At 38.1% G+C, this 20604-nt stretch overlaps 1 protein-coding gene across 14 annotated transcripts in view; it reads left to right on the forward strand.

Moving 5' to 3' along the window:
- Window positions 1-20604, forward strand: part of ANKS1B (ankyrin repeat and sterile alpha motif domain containing 1B) — a 909382-nt gene that overhangs the window by 759896 nt on the left and 128882 nt on the right. Inside the window, exon 1 of one of the 14 annotated variants that reach the window (XM_040491130.1) lies at window positions 65-267. The exons of 12 other annotated variants lie outside the window; for them this stretch is intronic. The gene's annotated coding sequence lies outside the window, so the exon portion shown is untranslated. Of the gene's footprint in view, window positions 1-64; window positions 268-763; window positions 864-20604 lie in introns of those variants that run through there. One more of the 14 variants, XM_040491131.1, reaches the window with a different exon arrangement.

Genomic DNA, 20604 nt, shown 5'->3' on the forward strand with positions numbered 1-20604 from the left:
GGGAGAGCCCGGCGCTCGGCGCGGCGCAGCGCGGCGCGGCGCGGTCAGGCTCGGCGCCTCTCCCGCCCCTCCTCGGCGCGCTCGCCCTCGCCTCGCCGCTCGCTTGCGCTGGGGGCGCCCAAAAAGATGCTCAGAGGCAACGGCTAGGGGAGCGGAGGTTCCAGCCACATGTCCGCGTCCACGGGGGCCAGAGCCCGCCAGCCCTCGCGGATCCCGGCTCGCAGCCAAGCCCGCGGCCGCTGCCGTCGCTAGCGCCAACCGGCTCGGGTGAGTAGCGGGGCGGCAGCGGGCGGCGCGGGGCACGGCTTCCCCCGCTGCCCACGGCCCCGGCTCGCCAAGATGCGGTTGTGAGAAGTGGTGCTGCAGCTGGGGCAGGAAAGCAAACGGGAAGCCGGGTCGGAAAATCCGGGAGTGCTGCGGAAAGGGTTTGCAGGGGCATTTGTTGCAGCCCAGACTAGCGGTCTCTACTGTGTGGGCTTTTTTTTTTTTTTTCTTTTTTTTCTAACGTGGTTTGGTTATTGGTTTTCCCTTTCCTTTCCTCGTCTTCGCGGTTGCGAGGAGTTTGAAGCGGTAAATTACTGGATGTCTCTCCAAATGGTTTGACTTTCATGAGTATATATTTTCCAAAGGTCATTTGTCTTCAAAATTAAAAAGCCATGTAATTTTCAGGTGCGCTTTGAATCACCTCTGAGGAGTAGCAGGAAGAATAGACACTGGAAGGGTTGATGTTGAGCGTGCCCTCTCCCCTCGTGTTTTTCATACATTGATTAATCGGAGGGGGACGTCGGCATGGACTTTCCAGTGGTACGCCTTGGAGAACAGTAACAGAGCAGCAGAGACCGCAGTTTACTGCTTTCGTCAAGGTCGGGTCAGCATTTCTATTGAAATCCCAATTTCCGTGGTTGTAACTTGGATGTAATTTTACTCCAGGCTAAAACTTGCCAAAGCTAAACAAGGACTTGTTTTTATAAGGATACTGCCACTGCCGCGTTTTTTTTGTGTGGCTGGTTGGTTAGTTGTTTCTCTCTCTCTCTCTCTCTCTCTCTCTCTCTCTCCAAAACCAGCTGTCTGCAAACATGAGCCCCTAAAACAAATGGGCAGCTCAGGAAGGCTTTGCATTTTCAGAGATTGACCAGGAATGCTAGTCCTCCCTGCAGTTATCATTTCTCCTCCCTGAGCCACTGAGATGTTAGTTTAGAAGACTAAAAATTCAGTCCCAGTGCTGCATATACATACCCAATATGTTGTATCTGTAGAATGAAGGCATAAGAACTTTGAGCTCTATGATTTTTAGACACTTAGGTTAGTATACATGTTATGGGGACTCTTGAATCTGGAAAGACAGAATTAGAGGCAACAGTGTTGGAAGGGCAACATGAGGAATTAGGTCCAACCGAAGACTTGTCTGAACGTTGACACAAGTTATCAAGGGAGTCTATAATTCTCCTAGAGTCCTGTTGAAGTTTGGAGCCGAAAGGGAAAGAGGAAAGAAAATTAGAAAACGTCTTAGAGGTTGCTTCAAAACCTGTGTTCTTTGTACTCAGCGGATGAGCTTCGGCAAGGAGATGCCAGTGGTGCTTGGTTATTTGAGTCCGTATTGTTGATGGCTGTGTGACAAAATAGGCTATAATGACTTGTGCTGGCATTATTCCACCATAAAGCCTTCTTCAGAAGTGATCCGTTCTGTTGTTCTGTCAGTCCTGAGTAGGACTTGGTGTGATGGCAGTGATCCTCCTGGACTCAGGTGGTGGAGAAAGGCGTAACTGGTCTGGTACAAATGAAATTAAAACAGATGTATGCTACCTGGGAGACCTAGTGACAGTGTCATACAAAAACATTGTTACAAAGAAGCTTCCGAATGCAGGGGGAGATAATGATTTTTGGAAAAAGCAGTGAAGAAGAATTAGAGCTTCGTGTTCAAGGATGGGAACTTGGTCCCGCCTTTGCTGATTGCCAAACTTAATTTTACCTCATTGGAATTACTTTGCTTGATGCACTTTGGCACATTTAGTAGAAGCAATATTTTTTTCCTTAATCAGTGATAGTAAAGTGACCATTCATCGGTATATCAGAAATGAGAGACCCTACATTGTTACAGTTCTGCTAAGGGGAACCAGAGAGAGAACAAAGTGTTTTGCCTCTACTTGGAGATCAAATCTCCATTAGAATAATTTTGAAATATAGCATGGTGCAATATTAAGTAAGACACTTTAGGATAATGAATTTTTAACAAAACTGTATAAATGCATTTATTTGTCAGCAATTTAAAATGATAATCACTGTTATTAACAATCTAAAAGTTTGCAGGTTTAACCAATTTTTCATACATTTCATACATTGATTTCTGATATATTTCTTGTCTATTAATTTACTGCAAATGGTATAGCAGGTATGAAATGTTAAGGAATTGCTTTCTTTAAGATAGTAGTATTTGTTTTAAGTTACTCTGCATGCTCCAAATGGAGTATAAATTAGTAGACAGTACATTATACAGGACAGGCATTCCCAGTAATCATTTGTAATGTTATTATCCTCCTGTAAATGTTGGGAGATATTTTACAGTTTATTATCAAGTCATTCTCATTGCAGCATTCATTGAGTAAGCACTTTTGAGTGCCATGGGTTTTAAAGCAGGTTTATCCTTTCTCTAAATGTAAGGCAGACATGTTCTGCAAATGTTATATTGAAATCAATGCTTTGGCATTGTCAGTGTTTATAGCGCTGGCAGAGTCTATAGAGACACAGGGTAGAGTTTATTGATGTCCCTATTTCTGAGCAGATGCTAGTGTCAACACATGTCACAGGAATATCCATCAGGCCACTTAATGTCCCGGGAGGAATGAACAATTAGCAAAATTAATTTGGAGATCTGCTTGATTAAAGTCATTAATGGTCATGGGTAAAACATTTGCATTTCCATAGATATGTTTGATTTTTACATATTTTGGACCTACAGCAGTAACTCAGACTTACTTAGTATTTACAAGTGCCAATACCAGTAGTCAAAGTACAAGGTCTTTCATAAGCCACCAGTAATTAACAGATGTGTGAACAGAATCCAGATTTACCAATTGGCCAGCTATGTTTTCCTTCCATGGACAATAAACAATAACAAAGCATAAATGTTTGCCATTGACTTTAATAGCAGTGTATATCGATAAGCCTTGGGAAAAATTTGTTGCATACATATTTCTTTGAATTAGAGATTACATTAGCTGTGATGTCTTTACACTTGTATTAATATTTGATTTCTTTAAAATGATTGCTTTCGGGGCGCCTGGGTGGCGCAGTCGGTTAAGCGTCCGACTTCAGCCAGGTCACGATCTCGCGGTCCGTGAGTTCGAGCCCCGCGTCGGGCTCTGGGCTGATGGCTCAGAGCCTGGAGCCTGTTTCCGATTCTGTGTCTCCCTCTCTCTCTGCCCCTCCCCCGTTCATGCTCTGTCTCTCTCTTTCCCAAAAATAAATAAACGTTGGGAAAAAAAAATTAAAAAAAAAATAAATAAAATGATTGCTTTCAAAGTGCAGTACTGTCAATATATTTAATAATTTGCTTGAGAAAGAACATTTACATGAGTGCATTTATCTTCCCACATAACTGTCAATAATGCATTGTTCCAGAAATCTATTTTTATGTAGATGTAATTTTCATGTAAAAATTAACCTTTCTTATAATTCCAGTGTGAGATGAAAACCATTCTTGTTCATCTGATTTTTCTCTTCATGCAGTTGTAAGATTTTTTTTAGAAGTCAAAATATGATTAAGCTGAGTCATTTTTTTTTAATTGTGAGGATATATTAGCTTGTTTAGATGAAACTCCAAGATTAATTCCCTAAAAATTTTTCCTAAAAATTCCTAGTTCTGGTATTTACAGAGCAAAGTTTACTGGTAGTAAACTGGTAGTTTTCTTATATGAGAATAGGAGGAAATGCAGAGAAGGTCAGACCAAAACTTGAACTGGAAAAAGCAAAAATGCATTTTCTGCTCCCCCTTGGTTACCGAATACTTGATAATATGTTTTTAGGTAAATCTCAAAACAAAGTTGTTCCATAAATGACTTTTATGGATACATCCTTTGGGGCTTGGAATTAATGTAACTAAACTGAAACTGCTAACCTCCCAGGACTAACCACAAGGATGTGGTCTGGAAAATCAATGACTGCATTGAGATTTTCCTGGAGACACCTCTGTCACTACAGACAACTGCCCTTGCAGTGCATAGAAGACTTAGAATCAGCAGGTGCCCCCAGAATAATCTCAGTGCTGCTTGGCTGTATGTTTAAACGGTACTTAGTAACATTAGTCAGGTGAGGGTTTTGTGGCCATTTTAAAACCAGGACTCTTGGCAGGAGAAAGTTGTATGTTAAGACTATTTGAGCATCCTCTCATTTTAGCACATTTCAATTAAGGTAATTTTTTGGTTGCCATAAGTTCTGTGGTTGTTCTTGGTTTTAATTAAGGCTTCGGAGTGACTCGCGTACAGTTGTAGCTGCAACAGGTGGTGAGTTTTGTGTTGTGTGAGCTTCATAAAAGTCTCATTTCCCTGTGTTTAGAAATCACGACCATGTTGTAGTTATTTTTCTAGAAATATAAAATGTAACTGCAAAAATAAGCTGCTTCTCTGTATCTCCATGATTCACTTCTCCAGAAAAGACTTGCAGACCATATGCAGTATCTCTTGGCTCTTAATGCATTTTTTTTTCTGTCCTAACTGTCAACTTAGTATAAAAATAATTGGTTCAAATTGTTTTCCTGTAGTATAGCTATCCCTCAGGAATGGAAGGTCTGGCATTGCCTCCCCAACATCTCCCAAGGGTTGGTTGATACTCCTGATATGAATGATGCTATTTATTTCACCCTACTGGTAGATTAGTCATAAACACTCATGCCAAACCAAATTTGGGACAAAGCTTCAAATTAAAAATATATAGTCCCTCCCAAGTTTCAACATTGTTTACACACTGGCTCTCCCTTCTTTTACCCACCCTGAAGTTCTCCAGTCAGGGAACCTGTCTTAGATGGTGAAATTTCTTCATCACTAATGGGAGAACCTCTTCTCCCCCATCTTCTCCTGACCATTCATCCCTGACTTTTTCTTTCCTCTCATTCACGGCTCTTAGTTCTGGTATTTTTTCAGATCACACACATTCTTTAATCCTTTTCCTTAGTCCCCTTTCCCAGTACTTCCAGAATACTGCTCTGTTTTTTCCTCTTTTACATTTTTTATAAAAACAGTGATCCAAGGGGTGCCTGGCTCAGTCGGTTAAGCATCCGACTTTGCTCGGGTCATGATCTCACTGTTCATGAGTTCAAGCCCCATATCAGGCTCTGTGCTGACAGTTCAGAGCCTGGAGACTGCTTCAGATTCTGTGTCTCCCTCTCTCTCTGCCCCCAACTCACTCACGCTCTCTTTCTCTCTCAAAAATAAACAAACATTAAAAAATTTTTTTTTAAAAAAACAATGACCCAAGTCATCACTGATGAGCATTCAGGGTCTGATATGTCTGTTAAGAAAGGAGCCAAAAACTATACATTTTATAAGTGAGCTTATATCCAATAAAAAACCAGGACCAGAAAGCTCTAGAGCCCTCAGAATGTCCTGAGGTCCCTTTGAGAATACCCACAAATATCTCCACCCATATGAAAGATAAATAATATTTGTAATTTGTTCACATTTAAATTAATCAAAATATTTCTTTTTAATTGTTCATTATGCCAATGATAATTCATCATGTTGATTTGCTTGAATTTTTGTTGCACGTATGCAGAATTTTATTCCATTGTGGGTCTAGTAGACTTTTGTGAGCTAACTTTAATATTTAATTATTATTTATACTGTAGCTTATTTGAAGAAATATGCATTCTGAATTCTAAGCAACTGGCTTAAAAGACAGCTTTGCATATAAAAATCCTTCCTTTTAAGCCAAGAAACAATCTCTGTATGTATTCTTTCACTTGAGAAATATTTATTGGTTGTCTGCTGTCTTCTAGAAATATTTATTGAATGTCTGCTTTCTTGGGGCAGGAGATATAATAGTGAACAAAATAGACAAGGTTCTTGTTCTCTAGAGCAGGTATTTAGTTGAGAAAGAGTGATACAAACAAGTAGATAAATAAATGGAGAAAATAATCTCAGGTAGTAGTAAGTGTTGTGAAGGCCATGTAACAGGTAAAGTGCTTGAGAGTTTCCTGGAGAGGAAGGGTGCTACTTTAAAAATGTGTTCAGAGAAGGTGTCCCTGAGACAGTGCCCCTCAGCCAGAGACCTGAATGCTGAGCAGGAACCAGCCATGCAGAGATTCTGGGGAAAGAGCTTCCCAGGCAGGCAAAGGGAACTGCATGTGGAAAAGCCCTTGAGGGAAGAAATGCAGTGTGTTTAGGCAACCAAGAGCAGTCCTGTGGGGTTGTAGGTCAACCTTATCAGTCATGGCGAAGAGTCTGGGTTTTAGTCTAAAAACAGTGTGGAACAAATGGAGAATTTAAAGCAGAAACGTGATTGCTTTACCTTTGAAAAGAATACACTTGCAGCTCTGTGAAGACTGGATACTACTCGGGCAAGAATAGACACAGAGAAACCACAAGAAGACTGTTAAAGTAGTCCAGGTGAGAAATATTCGTGATTTGGACTGGGTTGTGGCAGTAAACAAAGAAGAGATGTGGAAAGCGTCGCAATTTCAAAGAGTGAAAAGTGTTTTGAAATTCTGCAAGTACAGGAAAATACAAAGAAGGAAATAGCCATTCTCCATAGTTCTCACCATCCAAAGTAACATCTGTTATTATCTTGGCATTTTTAAGGAAAATAATCACTGTATTATTTTTGATATTTTGATCTGTGATCATAATTACTCAGGTGATGTGCACAATGCAAATACTAAAATTTTCAAATTACCCTAAATCCCACCACTCAGAAATAACCATCTGTAACATGAGACTGATAATCATGGAAGACATATTTTTTTTATGGCAAGAAGTCTTTATTTTCATACAGGGTGCCACTGCAGGTAACCATCAGAGAATACGTGGCTGCTTACAGATACAGTGAACTGAACAAAAGTGTTTCAGCATGCTGTAAACTGTACATAGAAAACTGGTGGACAACTTCAGACACTGAAATTAGGAAATAAAATGGGTTGACACCATCTGTTGATAGGTTTATGAATCCCTCAGCAGTGTTCTAGGCTGTCTTTACCTGCAAGCACAATTACAGTCGCTCTGGTGGCATATATCGCTATGCATATATGCAAAGCGATTGATAAATAGATGCATGAAGGAAAGAAACACTTTTATAACAATGGCAACAGTGGAATTTTACTAGAAATGCTATTTTAAAAGAAGGAGCCTTTTATTTTATTTTATTTTATTTTCAACGTTTATTTATTTTTTTTGGGACAGAGAGAGACAGAGCATGAACGGGGGAGGGGCAGAGAGAGAGGGAGACACAGAATCGGAAACAGGCTCCAGGCTCTGAGCCATCAGCCCAGAGCCCGACGCGGGGCTCAAACTCACGGACCGCGAGATCGTGACCTGGCTGAAGTCGGACGCTTAACCGACTGCGCCACCCAGGCGCCCCAAAGAAGGAGACTTTTAATTTAATTTCTTATATTTAACAGCAGAAAAAATGGAGGTAAAAAAAAGCTAAATAACTGTTGAACTTCACATATCTCTTTACCACAAGAATTATTTCCTAAAAGATCTCCCCTGATGGTTAAGAGAAATGGTTATGAAAAATGCTAGGAGGTTTGAGCAAGAGTGAAGTGAGCTTTTGTGGGACTTAAGAATTGAGAATTTAGGACTCCTCTTCAAGAAAATGGAGTATATTTCAATGGAACATTACACAGCCATAAAGAAGATGAGATCTTGCCATTTGCAACAACATGGATGGACCTGGGGGTATTATGTTAAGTAAATAAAGCAAGTCAGACTGAGAAAGACAGATACGATTTCATTCTTCTGGAATCTAAAAAACAAAACAAATGAATAATCAAACAAAAAGGAGAATCAGACCTATAAATACAATGAGTAAACTGATGGTTGCCAGAAGGAAGGGGGTGGGGGGTGGGCAAAATGGGTGAAGGGGAGCGGGAGATACAGGCTTCCAGTTATGGAATGAACAGGTCATGGGAATAAAAGGTACAGTATGGGGACTACAGTCAATGGTACTGTAATAGCTTTGTATGGTGACAGATGGTAGCTACCCTTGGGGTGAGCACAGCATAAGGTATACAGACGTTGAATCACTATGTTGTATCCTGAAACTAATGTGACATTGTGTGTCAACTCTACTCAAATTTTAAAAACTAAAAAACAAAAACAACAAAGTCAGTGGTAGGGCTAATACCACTTTGGTTTGTTGCCCAATTCATGGTTTAAAGAATTACTAAGCTTAATTAACGTTAACTAATAAAATGTTTAAAAAGAAAATAGAGTATATTTTACCAATTGTACAAAAGCAAGATCTTATGAAAGCTTTGCTGTGGAAACAACCCCCCTCCCACCGCTGGGGCCCGGGAGAAAGCAAATCACTCAAGTGGATGAAGGGCCTGGAAACTTAAGCTTCAGTAGCCGTACAGTAAACCCACCTCACAGTTGGAATCATTATGTTTTGTAAAACTACATATTCCAATTTTAAATACGTTAAATTGATTCTTTGCAATAAGATAATGCAGTTGCATTATTGCCCATCTTCTATTCTCAGCTAATAATTTTAATTACTTTATATTGACCATGTTTATAATACTTTCTTTTCTATAATCATTAGTACTAAGTTTGTTTAGTATAAATTCTTTTATTAAAACAGACCCAGTGTTTCCCCATCCTGTAGTATAAGCTCCTGACTGAATTCTTTGATTCATCTCTTAATTGCCTTAATTGCTTTTTGTTCTTATTTTAAGAAAGATGAGTGGCTACTGCATTTCTAAGGGCTTTGGTTTGTTCTTGTTTTTGTTTTAATATTTGAGTATGTCCTCTTACTACTTTTATAACTGAACAATATGTGAATATTGATATTCAGTATATATTATATGAGTATAATGTTCTTGTATTATGCTTTGTTTCCTTTATAATTTTGCAGCCATTGTTTACTAGCATTCACTATTTCTGTGCGGTCTGAGACCACCCTTTGTAAATGATTTGCCTTTTTTCTGCCTGGATCCCTAAAAATTCTTTCTTCCTCTTCGTAGATCAGTAGCATTGCTAGGATATATCCAGGTGTTGAATGCTCTGTGTCAAAATTTTCTGCATTACAATATGCTCTTTAAATCTGCTGATATTGTGTCCTATCTTTGAATCTACTTTCTATTGCATTTGTATTGTTATCTACTTTAGGGACATCACTTATCCTTATTTTGGATCATCTTTGTCTCTCTTCCACATTTATTAATTTCCTCATAATTTAATTTTTTGTTATTTTCATCTGCATTCACGGTGAGTATGAAAATCCTTTCTCCTGTGTCAGTAATTCCATTTTCAGAACTGTCTGCTCTGTTTCCTGATGTTTCTAATTTATTGATTGATTTTGAAATGATGCTCTTTGGTCCCTATTTGTTTCCATCAGTCTGCAGTCTCTCTTTTCATCCCATTTCATTGTTTCATCAATCTGTCTGTAAGCTTCAATTTTTACTGAAACCATTCTTCTAGAATAGAAAGTTTGTGTGAGGATTTCCTTCTTTTTCTCTGAATAAAGTTCTTCTAGATTTAGTTTCTTATGCTGTGACCCATACATTTTATTTTCTTCCCTTCCTCCCTTCTTTCCTCTCTCCCTCCTTCTTTTCATCCACTCTTCTGCTCTCCTATCCTCCTTTCTTGCAGATTGGCCATAATGTTTTTCTTGCTGATGCTTGGGGAGCTCTGCCTAGACATGGTGTAAAGTAACCTCTTAAATCACTTCCCACTTTTTTGGGGACCAGTTTGCTTTCCTCTTTCAACTATGTTTTACGGTCTGGGTCTGTCCACTTTCCTGAAGTCTGAAGAGATTTGAGTGGGTAGAAATTATAGAGAGAGGTAGCTCATGCTCTGTGCAGTTTGGGTTATAGATTTCCTGGGCTGTGCTAGCTCACATTTTGCTCAATGTCCTCATCAGCCTTCTTTTCACCAACTTGGGAGGGGATGGGTGGGAAATACCAAGGAGAGCTTTTTATTTATTTATTTATTTATTTGTAATTAACTAAAGGGTTCTGTATGAGCTAGTAGCTACTCTGGAGATAACCTATGATGTCATGGGTTTCCTCATTACTGTGGGCAGCCCTGCCATCTTCAGTTCCATAGAGTCAGCTCTTTGCTCCCTTTCTCCCATTTCACACATTTCCATTAGAGAGAAGAAACTGATAAGGATATTCACTGACTGTACTTTTCTCTAAATTTAGGATTACTAGTGAAAACTTTCAGAATTTTGTTGACTCACCTCTCTAGGGAGTGAGAACAGGATTAAAAACCAAGCAACACTGTGCCTTTTTTTTTTTTTAAGTCCTGCTCCAGAATCTTCTGTTTCTTTCCATGGATACTGTTTTTTGAAGTTTGTTCATATGTATATGCCTTTTCTTGATTGGTAACTGTCTGGTTTTTTTGTTTTGTTTACTAATGTTCATTTTCTTCACATTTTGCTAGGCATTTATTTAAGAGGGAGTTCTGTGAGGCAATTTAAATTTGTCATCTTAAATCAGACTCTGGTATATATTTTGGAGATAGAACATAGACATCTTGGTGATGAATTAATTTGAAAGATGAAGGAAAGGAAGGAGCTATGAATGACTCCTAAATTTCGGGTCTTAGCAACTGGGAGATGATGAACAGATTGGACTAAGGTGGGAGAAGGAATCAAGAATTCTGTTTTATGCATTTTGAGTTTGAGAAACTTGACATCCAGATGAAAATGTCAAGCAGGTGGTTGGATCAACTAGTCTGAAACTCAGAGGAAAGATGCTCAGCATACAGGTGGTACCTAAAGCCATGTGCCTGGATGAGATCACTTAGGAAGAGAGAATGTAAACATAGGGAATCCTACAATGAATATGTACTAATCAAGGTGTGTTCATGTATGAACTCTTTAGGCTCAGCATAAACTGTTCTTAGTGTAACAAATGTCTGAAATCTTTCAGTATGAACGTATCAGGTTAATGGTTGGCATGAACTAGTGAGAAATGTAGACAAGAGAACGTTTTAGAGATGGGAAATTTTATACTTCTAGATCTACACAGTAACTAGTAACTGAAGTGTTGCCTTTCAAAGATCATTGAGACTTGCTTTTAGCTATTAACACTTCAATGAAATATAATTCAAAGTGATAAAGATTTGATTTTAAACAAAAAGCTATAGATTATTCTTTGTAAAGACTCAATTTTTCTGTTTTCAAAGTGAATCTATATACATTTTTATTTAATAAGTTTTGTAATTAAAATACAGCTTTTGCTCTTAGAAGATGTGCATTGTAAAGAAGTGCTATATTTTGAAGTAATGTGCTTAGTGGAAAGAACACTATTCCAGATTAGGAAACAGATTCCAGATCCAACTCCTCCCGCAAAAATTACAATGATAAAAAAATAACAATATCAAACACACAGAATCCTTTCACTGTGACATGCCCTGTACTAAGCACTTTGCATATATTTACTTTTTTAAGAAGTTGTAGTCACCCTGCCTCCAGCTACTTAATCTCTCTGGACTTTAGGCTCCTCATTTGTAAAGCCAGTCTTCCCTCTAGCTCTAAAATTCAGCATAATGTGTCTTCAGTTATACAATTTATATCAAGAAACATAAAAATGTTTTAGTGATATTATTAACCAAAGAAAATGGAAATAGACTCTTTTATAGTCAGGGGAAGATGAACCATTATATAACAAAGGTTAACTAGCATCAAGAGTAAATTATGGAGGTTTTGGTTGACTAAGAAGACTCCATCACAAACATCTTCCCTCATGCTTTTCCTCATGCTATTTCAGATCCTACCCTTTGTGCCAGGTCATGTCTGCCACTTTTTCCTTGCAGCCTTTCAATTAGAAATAATCCAGCCTCTCTCTGCACACCCAGTTTTTTGTGCCTTGTTTTTGGGTATTTGCATACATATGTTATATTCCCTATGAGACATTAAGCTCTTCGAGAACAAGGACAATAACCTTTATGACATCATTCATTACTTTTTAAATTCAGTTGTCTATATATGGACAGGGTACATAGAGTGAACAAAATTTAGGCTTATTCTCTACAGAGTGAAATCATTTTATTCAAACTAAAAGCATAATATTTTATGATAGATGTTGATCTGGGAATCAAGACATGGATCCCAGCTCTGTTATTTACCAGCTTCTGTGGCCTTCCAGTGGGTCACTGTCTTAGCTTGGATTCCCATCAATCAAATGGTGATACTGATATGGATGTTCCCTGTATTACAGAGCTGTGAGCATTGAATGAAATTAATATATGTGAAGTACTTGTGAAAAGAAAAACATCCTGGAGCCTTATAAAACATTTCCATGCTTCTCAAGCAAGATGTGGGGACATATGACCAGATATCTTCAACCAATTCTCTGAAACATTGGGGTTTATGAACTGCTGCCTTCCCTAAAAACCCACACCTCAAACTCAAACAGATAGTTTTCTGCTTTCATATTGATTTTGAATAAATATGATTTATTTAGCACATTTAATGCAGAGTACTTCTCAAATCAAAGAAGATGATTTTGGTAGTAATGTGAGAATGAGTAGAATCCAATGAAAACAGTTTAGTGGATTTCACTACCAAGTACCTAATTTATAATTTCATTTTTTAAATTATGCATCTTTATGTTAATTCCATGTAATCATTTGAAGAGCTTTTCTGAACTGTGTCTCTGTCCACACAAATATAAATGAAAGCATTGTATGTTATGTCAACACAGGAATGCAGTGTAAGCGGTAGGTTTGAGGTACTATGGAGACATTGGCAGTCACAGCCATATCTGCCCACAGAACGTTCTCTGCTTGTTGCAGAGTCATCGGCACACGGTTTCCTCTCTCTCACATGACCACCATCATGCAGGCCACGGCCAGTCACCTGCATTGTACCCCAGAGGGAATTGCTTCCACTCTGGGGCATGAAGACTGGTCACGTGCTGCATTATGTAGACCCAAGATGTCAAATGATAAAATTGTCCCAATTATCTAGTGCTCTTACAGAGAGATTTTATGTACAGACAGTCCTGGAATCCAGATTTTTAGTAAAATTAAACCAGAACTTAGATTAGCTGGCAAGCCAGACTCCCCCAAATGATATAAATTTAATGCGTTATGCTGCTTTATGAAATGTAAGAGTAATTGGGATCCCTGACAGTGAACTAATTACTCAGAACAGTATTATTTTATTTTAAATAATCAAACATCACCCTTTCAATAAATAGAAATCTGTACATAAGCTCTTGTTGGAATTCCTGTGTCTGTGAAACTACAAATAAAAAATTAGTGATATATGGTGATTCTTAAAAAAAAAAAAAACAACTGTACAGAGCATTGTTGTTCATGATCAGTTCAAATACTAGATCTAAATATTGACCATTTTCATTACTGCATGGTATTTCAAAACATAGGCCATGGATGTATCTAAAATAGTTGGCAATGGTACCTTAATGTATACTTTGGCTTTATTAATATCTTTATGTGGAGTCTTATGAACATCCTTTCTCCCTAAAAAATGAGGATTTTTTTTTTTTTGCAGTATGGCAGTTACTTGCTCAGTTGCTAGGTAACAAGGCAGATCTCTATAGCTTTATCTGAACACACAGCACATGATTTTTTAGTGACAGTTATTTATATCCAATATATCAAAGTATGCTGTATTGATAATGATTAGATAAACTGTTGATTTACCAACTGTGCATTGCAACAAAGTGTGCAGTGATTTGCAAAGCTAGTTTTGCTCTAACCTTTTTAAAAAGTGCTCATTAATATTCACCACTAAGAATGATCAGTTTCCTTGCAAAGCCGCAATAGCTAGATTGTTTATTTGATGATCCTTCCAACCGACTGATCACAACCAAAAGCAGCGCTGCACCTTTCTGACTAATTATACTGCACATTCTCTGGGAAGGAGTGCTTTGTTCTTCGATGTTGTCCATTCAGATGTTATAAAGTTTGGATTTTTGTGAAAATTGTTATTACTCTTTATACTGCTTGTCATTTCTCATACTATATCTTTCAGGAGATCTGGCTCTACACTGACAGGTAGCAGTTGATTTAGAAGGTGTTCTTATTTTAAAACATTAACAAAATTTGTTGTTTTATTTTTTTGTCTTTTGGCACAGAACTGAGAAATCATAGCAGTGTGGCATCAAGGTTACATAATCAGCAATGGTGTCTTGTTAGAGATCTTTTACAAAAGTTGCCATTAAAGAAAAGATCTGCAATTTAAGAACTGTAACCAGTGAATTTCCATAGTGAGCAAGGAAAAAAATAATCCCTTTTCCACTGTGGATTTTGTCCATAATAGTTGCCTTTCATCAACTAGATTCATTTACTTAAACACTTCTTCATGTATGTCAGGAACCATGGGAATTTCTTCCTGTCATTTGTGTTGGTAAATTTAAATCGTATTAGATAGATTGTATGCATTGAATTAATAGCCATTTGTCACAGTCTTTTTCAAATAAAAGTCAAAATGCTGTTTTATACTGTAATGGGGAAAAATGTTATCTATTGAACTTTGCACTTTTGTGGTAGGATGACTGTAATAAGCTCATCAACCGTAGGATAATTAGAAATCATGGTACAGTTTCCTTTATAGCATAAGAAATAACACAATAGGTATTGTTGGTATTCAAGTTAGTCTGACAATATTTAGTTTATATAGTCAGCCATAAAATAATGAAATCTTGCCATTTGCAACAACATGGATGGAGCTAGACAGTAGCAAAATAAGCCAGGTAGAGAAAGACAAATATCATATGATCTCACTCATAGGTGGAATTTAAGAAACAAAACATGAGCAAAGGAAAAAAAGAGAGAAAGACAAACCAAGAAATAGACTCTTAACTATAGAGAACAAACTGACAGTTACCAGGCAGGGGGTGGGTGAGGGGATGGGGGAAATAGGGGATGTGGGTCAAAGAGTACACTTACCATGATGAAAAAAATAAAATAAAATGATTTTTTACAAAGCATTTAATTTATTGGACAGTAACATAAGACATATCTTGGAAAGGGGCACCTGGGTGGCTCAGTCACTTAAGTGTCTCTTCATTTCAGCTTGGGTCATGATCTCACAATTTGTGAGATCGAGTCCCACGTCCAGCTCTGTGCTGACAGCACAGATCTTGCTTACGATTCTCTCTCTTTCTCTCTCTCTCTCTCTGTCCTTCCCCCACTCTCTCTCTCCCTCTCTCTCAAAATAAATAAGCTTAATAAAAAAGAAAAATCTTGGAGAATATTTGTTCAGAAATTATTTTTTGATGACAGCAGAAAGAATGCATTCTTCTATAGAATCAGAAAACAGAGACAAAAATGAGTTATTACCTGTTCTATGAACTGACAATAACCTGTCTTTACAAGTCAGCATCCAGAAAGCTAGTTTATATAGAAAATAGTTTAATGTGGAAAATTGCATTTTACTGCTATCTACTAATTAAATGCCTGCATTCAACAAAATACAGTGCTCACTGCCTGGAAAGCTATAAAAAGCCACCTGGAATGATTGATTATTCTGAATTTCTGTGGTCTTGAGTAAACGAGAGACAAGGTATATATTTTATTGACTACAGACTGAAGGCCTAAGTAATTTACAAGGTAATTTACCAATAATTTGTTTGACTCTTTGCACTACAGTGTTCAGTTATCACTATGGCATTTAAATACGAAAAGTAAAATGGAAATCAGCCTTCTGGTTTCTTCTCCACTTTTCATATCCATAGTGACATACAGGTTTGCCTTGTTTTTAAAAAATATGCTGTTACACTCTCTCAAAAATAAACATTTTTTTAAATCTAAAAAAAAAAAGAGGGTGCCTGGGTGGCTCAGTCGGTTAAGCCTCCAATTTGCTTTTGGCTCAGGTCATGATCTCACAGTTCATGAGATTGAGCCCCATGTCGGGCTCTGTGCTGACAGCATGGAGCCTGCTTAGGATTCTGTCTCCCTCTCTCTCTGCCCTTCCCCTGCTTGCTCTCTACCTTTCTCTCTCTCAAAAATAAGTAAACATTTTTTAAAAATCTTTAAAAAATAGAAAACATGCTGTTATACAAATCATCACGTATTATACATTTTTTTTTAATCGTTTCTGTCAGGGAATCAAAGCAGATGTCTGTTTGCCATATAACAGTATTTCTCTCCTTATAAAGGAATTTACTGGAAGATATTAATAGTTTCTCTCTCTTTCTCTCTGTAATTATGGGAGGAAAAAAACTGTATTTATACAGAACTTTTTAGGAACCTATCTATCCTGTGAAGCAAGGTATACTGGGTGTTCCAGTTAAGGTTGATTTACCTGTATTTCTTATTTCCAGTTGGCACATTGTTAGTGAAACACGGCTCCATGTGACTGCTGCCTTCCTTTGTGTCTTGTTGTAAATGCTTGTTATTTAAGTGAACTTTCATCATCATGTGTGTCTTTTGTGTTTGTTGCTAAATCATTGTAAATGATTCACAGAAATCTTTCTTTTCCCTCTTGATACCTGAGCCCATCCCCTGTAGAGAAACCAGGTAATCCTCTATATGAGCTGTTATTGTCTCACGTTTAGTCTCTCCTGTTCTAAAAAGTCTCTATGGCCACAAAAAATACAACTTGCAGATTTGTTGGAAGGTCAGCACCCCAGGATATGAAGTCTGCAAAGCACTGGACATGGTTTTACTTTGTATTATTAACATATATTTTATGCTTTTAATCATTATTTATCATACTGTGCAGAAAAAGAAAATAGCCAAAGAATCTCAGTATTGAACTCCTTTTTTGTTTATACAGGCATTGTGGAAATCTTGGCTGAGGTGTGAGTAGTATTGAATAATCATTTCAAAAGCAAATTTCATTTCTGATTGAAAACAAATGATTCTAAGTGTGTGTGTGTGTGTGTGTGTGTGTGTGTGTGTGTGTGAAAGAGAGAGAGAGAATGAATATGAATATTCCAAGAAAATTTGTCTAATATTCAGGGTGCCTGAAAGCCTAAATATATTTATCCATATTATCAATATTATAGGGAATAAAAATTATTTGTAAGTATTTAAAGATTATTTTATGGCACTTTTTCTCAGAAGACCTGCAGACACAGTTTAAAGAATTTTCAGGTGTGCCTGGGTGGCTCAGTTGGTTGAGCGTCCAGCTTTGGCTTAGGTTGTGATCTCATGGTTTGTGAGTTCAAACCCCACATTGGGCTCGCTGCAATCAGCGTGGAGCCCGCTTCAGATCCTCTGTCCCCCTTTCTCTGCCTCTCCCCTGCTCACGTTCTCTCTCAAAAATAAATAAACATTAAAAAAAATTTTCAGCTATGGTTTATCAGATGCCACAAAAACACAGGAAGAATAAGAATTGAATTTGGGGTAGTGTGGGGGCAGAAAATAAGTAGGAGAAATACATAAGGTAAAATGAGGAAGAGCAAAAAGGTTAAATTTGTATAATAGAATACCTAGTACATTTCTTTTTTTTTAATATTTTTTTTTGAGGGCAGGGAGAGGCAGAGAGAGGGAGACACAGAATCCAAAGCAGGCTCTAGGCTCTGAGCTGTCAGCACACAACTCGATTCAGGGCTCGAACTCCTAGACCATGAGGTCAGGACCTGAGCTGAAGTTGGATGCTTAACTGACCGAGCCACCCAGGCGCCCCCTGGTACATTTCTTCAAAGGAATGGGGAGGAATGGGATTGTCAGACCTCTGGCTGCACCTAAGCCCCACTGTCCATTAGCTTGGCACACTTTGGGAAAAATTACCAATCTGAACCTTTCCGACCCTTGTTTCCCTCATCTGTAAAACGGTGAGGATGTCCACGCTGCACAGTTTGTCTGAGGACTACATTTAGATAGACTGATGGACCTCTGATGTACAGTAGGTGCTGAATAAACCCTAGCTGCTATTTTTTTTTGACGTTTCCTCTACTCACTACAGACATTTTTCTTTCATCCTTAGCCTTCAGATATTAATATGTCACCAAAGTTAGGACCATGAATAGTGTTTTCAAACCAATAGATCCACGAATGGTAGCCAGGACAAGAACTTAAAGCCTGAAGCAAAGCTGGAGTGGCAGGTTGTCCTCTGCACCATGCCATGGGCCACCACTCCCACAGACAAGATCTACAATATCATGCCTGAGTTATTAGATCTTCGTTAGTCTCTCCTTTTAAAGAAACATAAAAAGGCCTGACAATGTTTTCTGTTCTTCTAAAACTACTTACTTAGATTTTGAAAATCCCCTTGTATAAATGAGGGTATAAAACAACTTGCTTCCAGATTTATTGGCTAAAGCATCCTTATATGAGCCCTCATCTCTCAAGGCAGTGCTCTGGACAACAGTAGAGTTGATTGAACAATAAAAAATATTGGCCATCATATCAGTTATGTCTCTTCATGCCTCCAGTCTGTTTAATTGATTTTGTTTCACCAAAATGGTTACATTAACTGTTTGGATTTTTTTTTTGAGAGAGAGAGAGAACCTGAATGGGTGAGTGGGGGAGGGGCAGAGAGCGAGGGAGAGAAAGAATACCAAGCAGGGCTCCACAGAGCCTGATGTAAAGCTCAGTTTCACAAACTATGAGATCATGACCTGAGCTGAAATTGTGAATTGGATGCTCAACCTACTGAGCCACCCAGGTGCCCCATTAACTGCTGGTTTTAATAAAAGCATCAGAAACATTGGCCTTCAGGCGCACCTGGGTAGCTCAGTCGGTTAAGCATCCAACTTCAGCTCAGGTTCTGATCTTACAGTTCATGAGTTCAAGCCCCGCATCGGGCTTGTACTGACAGCTCAGAGCCTGGAGACTGCTTCGGATTCTGCATCTCCCTTTCTCTCTGCCCCTCCCCTGCTCGCGCTCTGTCTCTTTCTCTCAAAAATAAATAAACGTTAAAAAAAAAGAAACGTTTGCCTTCAGCCTTTTTCCCTCTCTTCCTCCTCTCTTGTCATTGAGTCTTTTTCCCCACATATTTATCCTGTATCTATGAAGTGCCTCAATCCATATTAGGCATTAGTTCTAACAACAAACAACATAGGGTCCCTGCCCTTAAGGAGCTTCCTCACTGCTGGGGGATAACCAAATAAGTAGATAAGCAACTCTAACAGATTTGGTCATCAACAAAACCCTCGGTTAGCTCTTCCACAGTTTAGGCAGTGGGGCTTTTTAAGTGTCCAAAAGAAGGAGAAGATACAGAGCTATCCAAATTGGGATTTTCTTCTTGTCTTTTATAAAATAAATTTGTTCTCCTTTTTATGCAAGTAATACATTCTCGTTATTGAAAAAAAATTGGAAAATACAAAGAAGCAAAAAATATATTTGCTATCCCTCTACCAGATGACATTTCAGTATGTATCTTTCCAGGTTCTTATGTATGCAATTTTAATTAAAATATTACAATATATTGTATATACTCAAGCCATTTTGAATTGGAAGATAAAGATTGGGTGATGGATTTGGTTCTTCTGGTGGACTGAAAGCTGCTTAGAGACAGGTACTGAGTCTTGGCACCCTTTATATTCCCTCTGAGGCCTATTAAATTTATGGTCAGTAAATATGTACAGAATAAGTCATGTTGGGGATCGAGGGATGGGTTTGTGAATAAATAGCTAGATTGTTTTTTGGTTTTTATTTTTTACTTTTGAGAGAGAGGGTAGAGTGAGCCAAGGGCAGAGAGAGAGGGAGCAAAAGAGAATCCCACGTAGGCTCCACACTGTCAGCATGGAGCCCAAAGCAGGGCTCGTGCTCACCCAGCATGGGGCTCAAAATCATGAACCGTGAGATCATGACCTGAGGTAAAGTCAGATGCTTAACAGACTGAGCCACCCAGGTGTCTAATAGCTACATTGTTTTATTTCTTAAATTTAAGAATAAAAATGTCACATTGGCAAGTATGACATTTGTTGGATTCTTCTTGATAAGAGTAAGGGTAATTTGACAATTCTTAAAGGATTCCTTCTTATTCCTAGCTTGAATCCTTTGAAATGTTTCCATATTTTAAACAAGCAAACAAGACTAAAACCACCCTCCTAAAACAAAACACAATAACAAAAAACTTTGATCATTAAGAAAGAAATCGCATTTCTTGTTTGTGACCTTATTAATTCACTCAAGCTTGCCATATATAAATCATTGAAGAAGAAGGAAGAAAGCAAATTTGGACTTCCTCTTTCACTAGTTTTACTTACTAAATATTCCATCTGTTGAACTACCTGGGTGATAGGTCAGAAAGTATTTCTTCAAGTTGACTAAAAATAAGCTCTGATTAATGTTGTTTTCCTATAATTTCTAGTAATGTAAAGTCAACCTGATAATGTTGACAGCAGTATGTTTGTAGAGATTTCCTATCTTTTTAGGAGTTTGGAATAATAAAAATCAAGATGACACCTCAGCTCCTTCTTGGGCAGAATTTCTAGTTAATCTGCCCCATCTGAGACCTCTGTTTCCGTTATGTCTGTAGTCACAGGAGAGATTCATTACACTGTAGGTAGACCACAACTCA

Source organism: Herpailurus yagouaroundi, unplaced genomic scaffold (assembly GCF_014898765.1).
Source record: "Herpailurus yagouaroundi ecotype Mexico unplaced genomic scaffold, PumYag 182, whole genome shotgun sequence".
Lineage (NCBI taxonomy): Eukaryota > Metazoa > Chordata > Mammalia > Carnivora > Felidae > Herpailurus > Herpailurus yagouaroundi.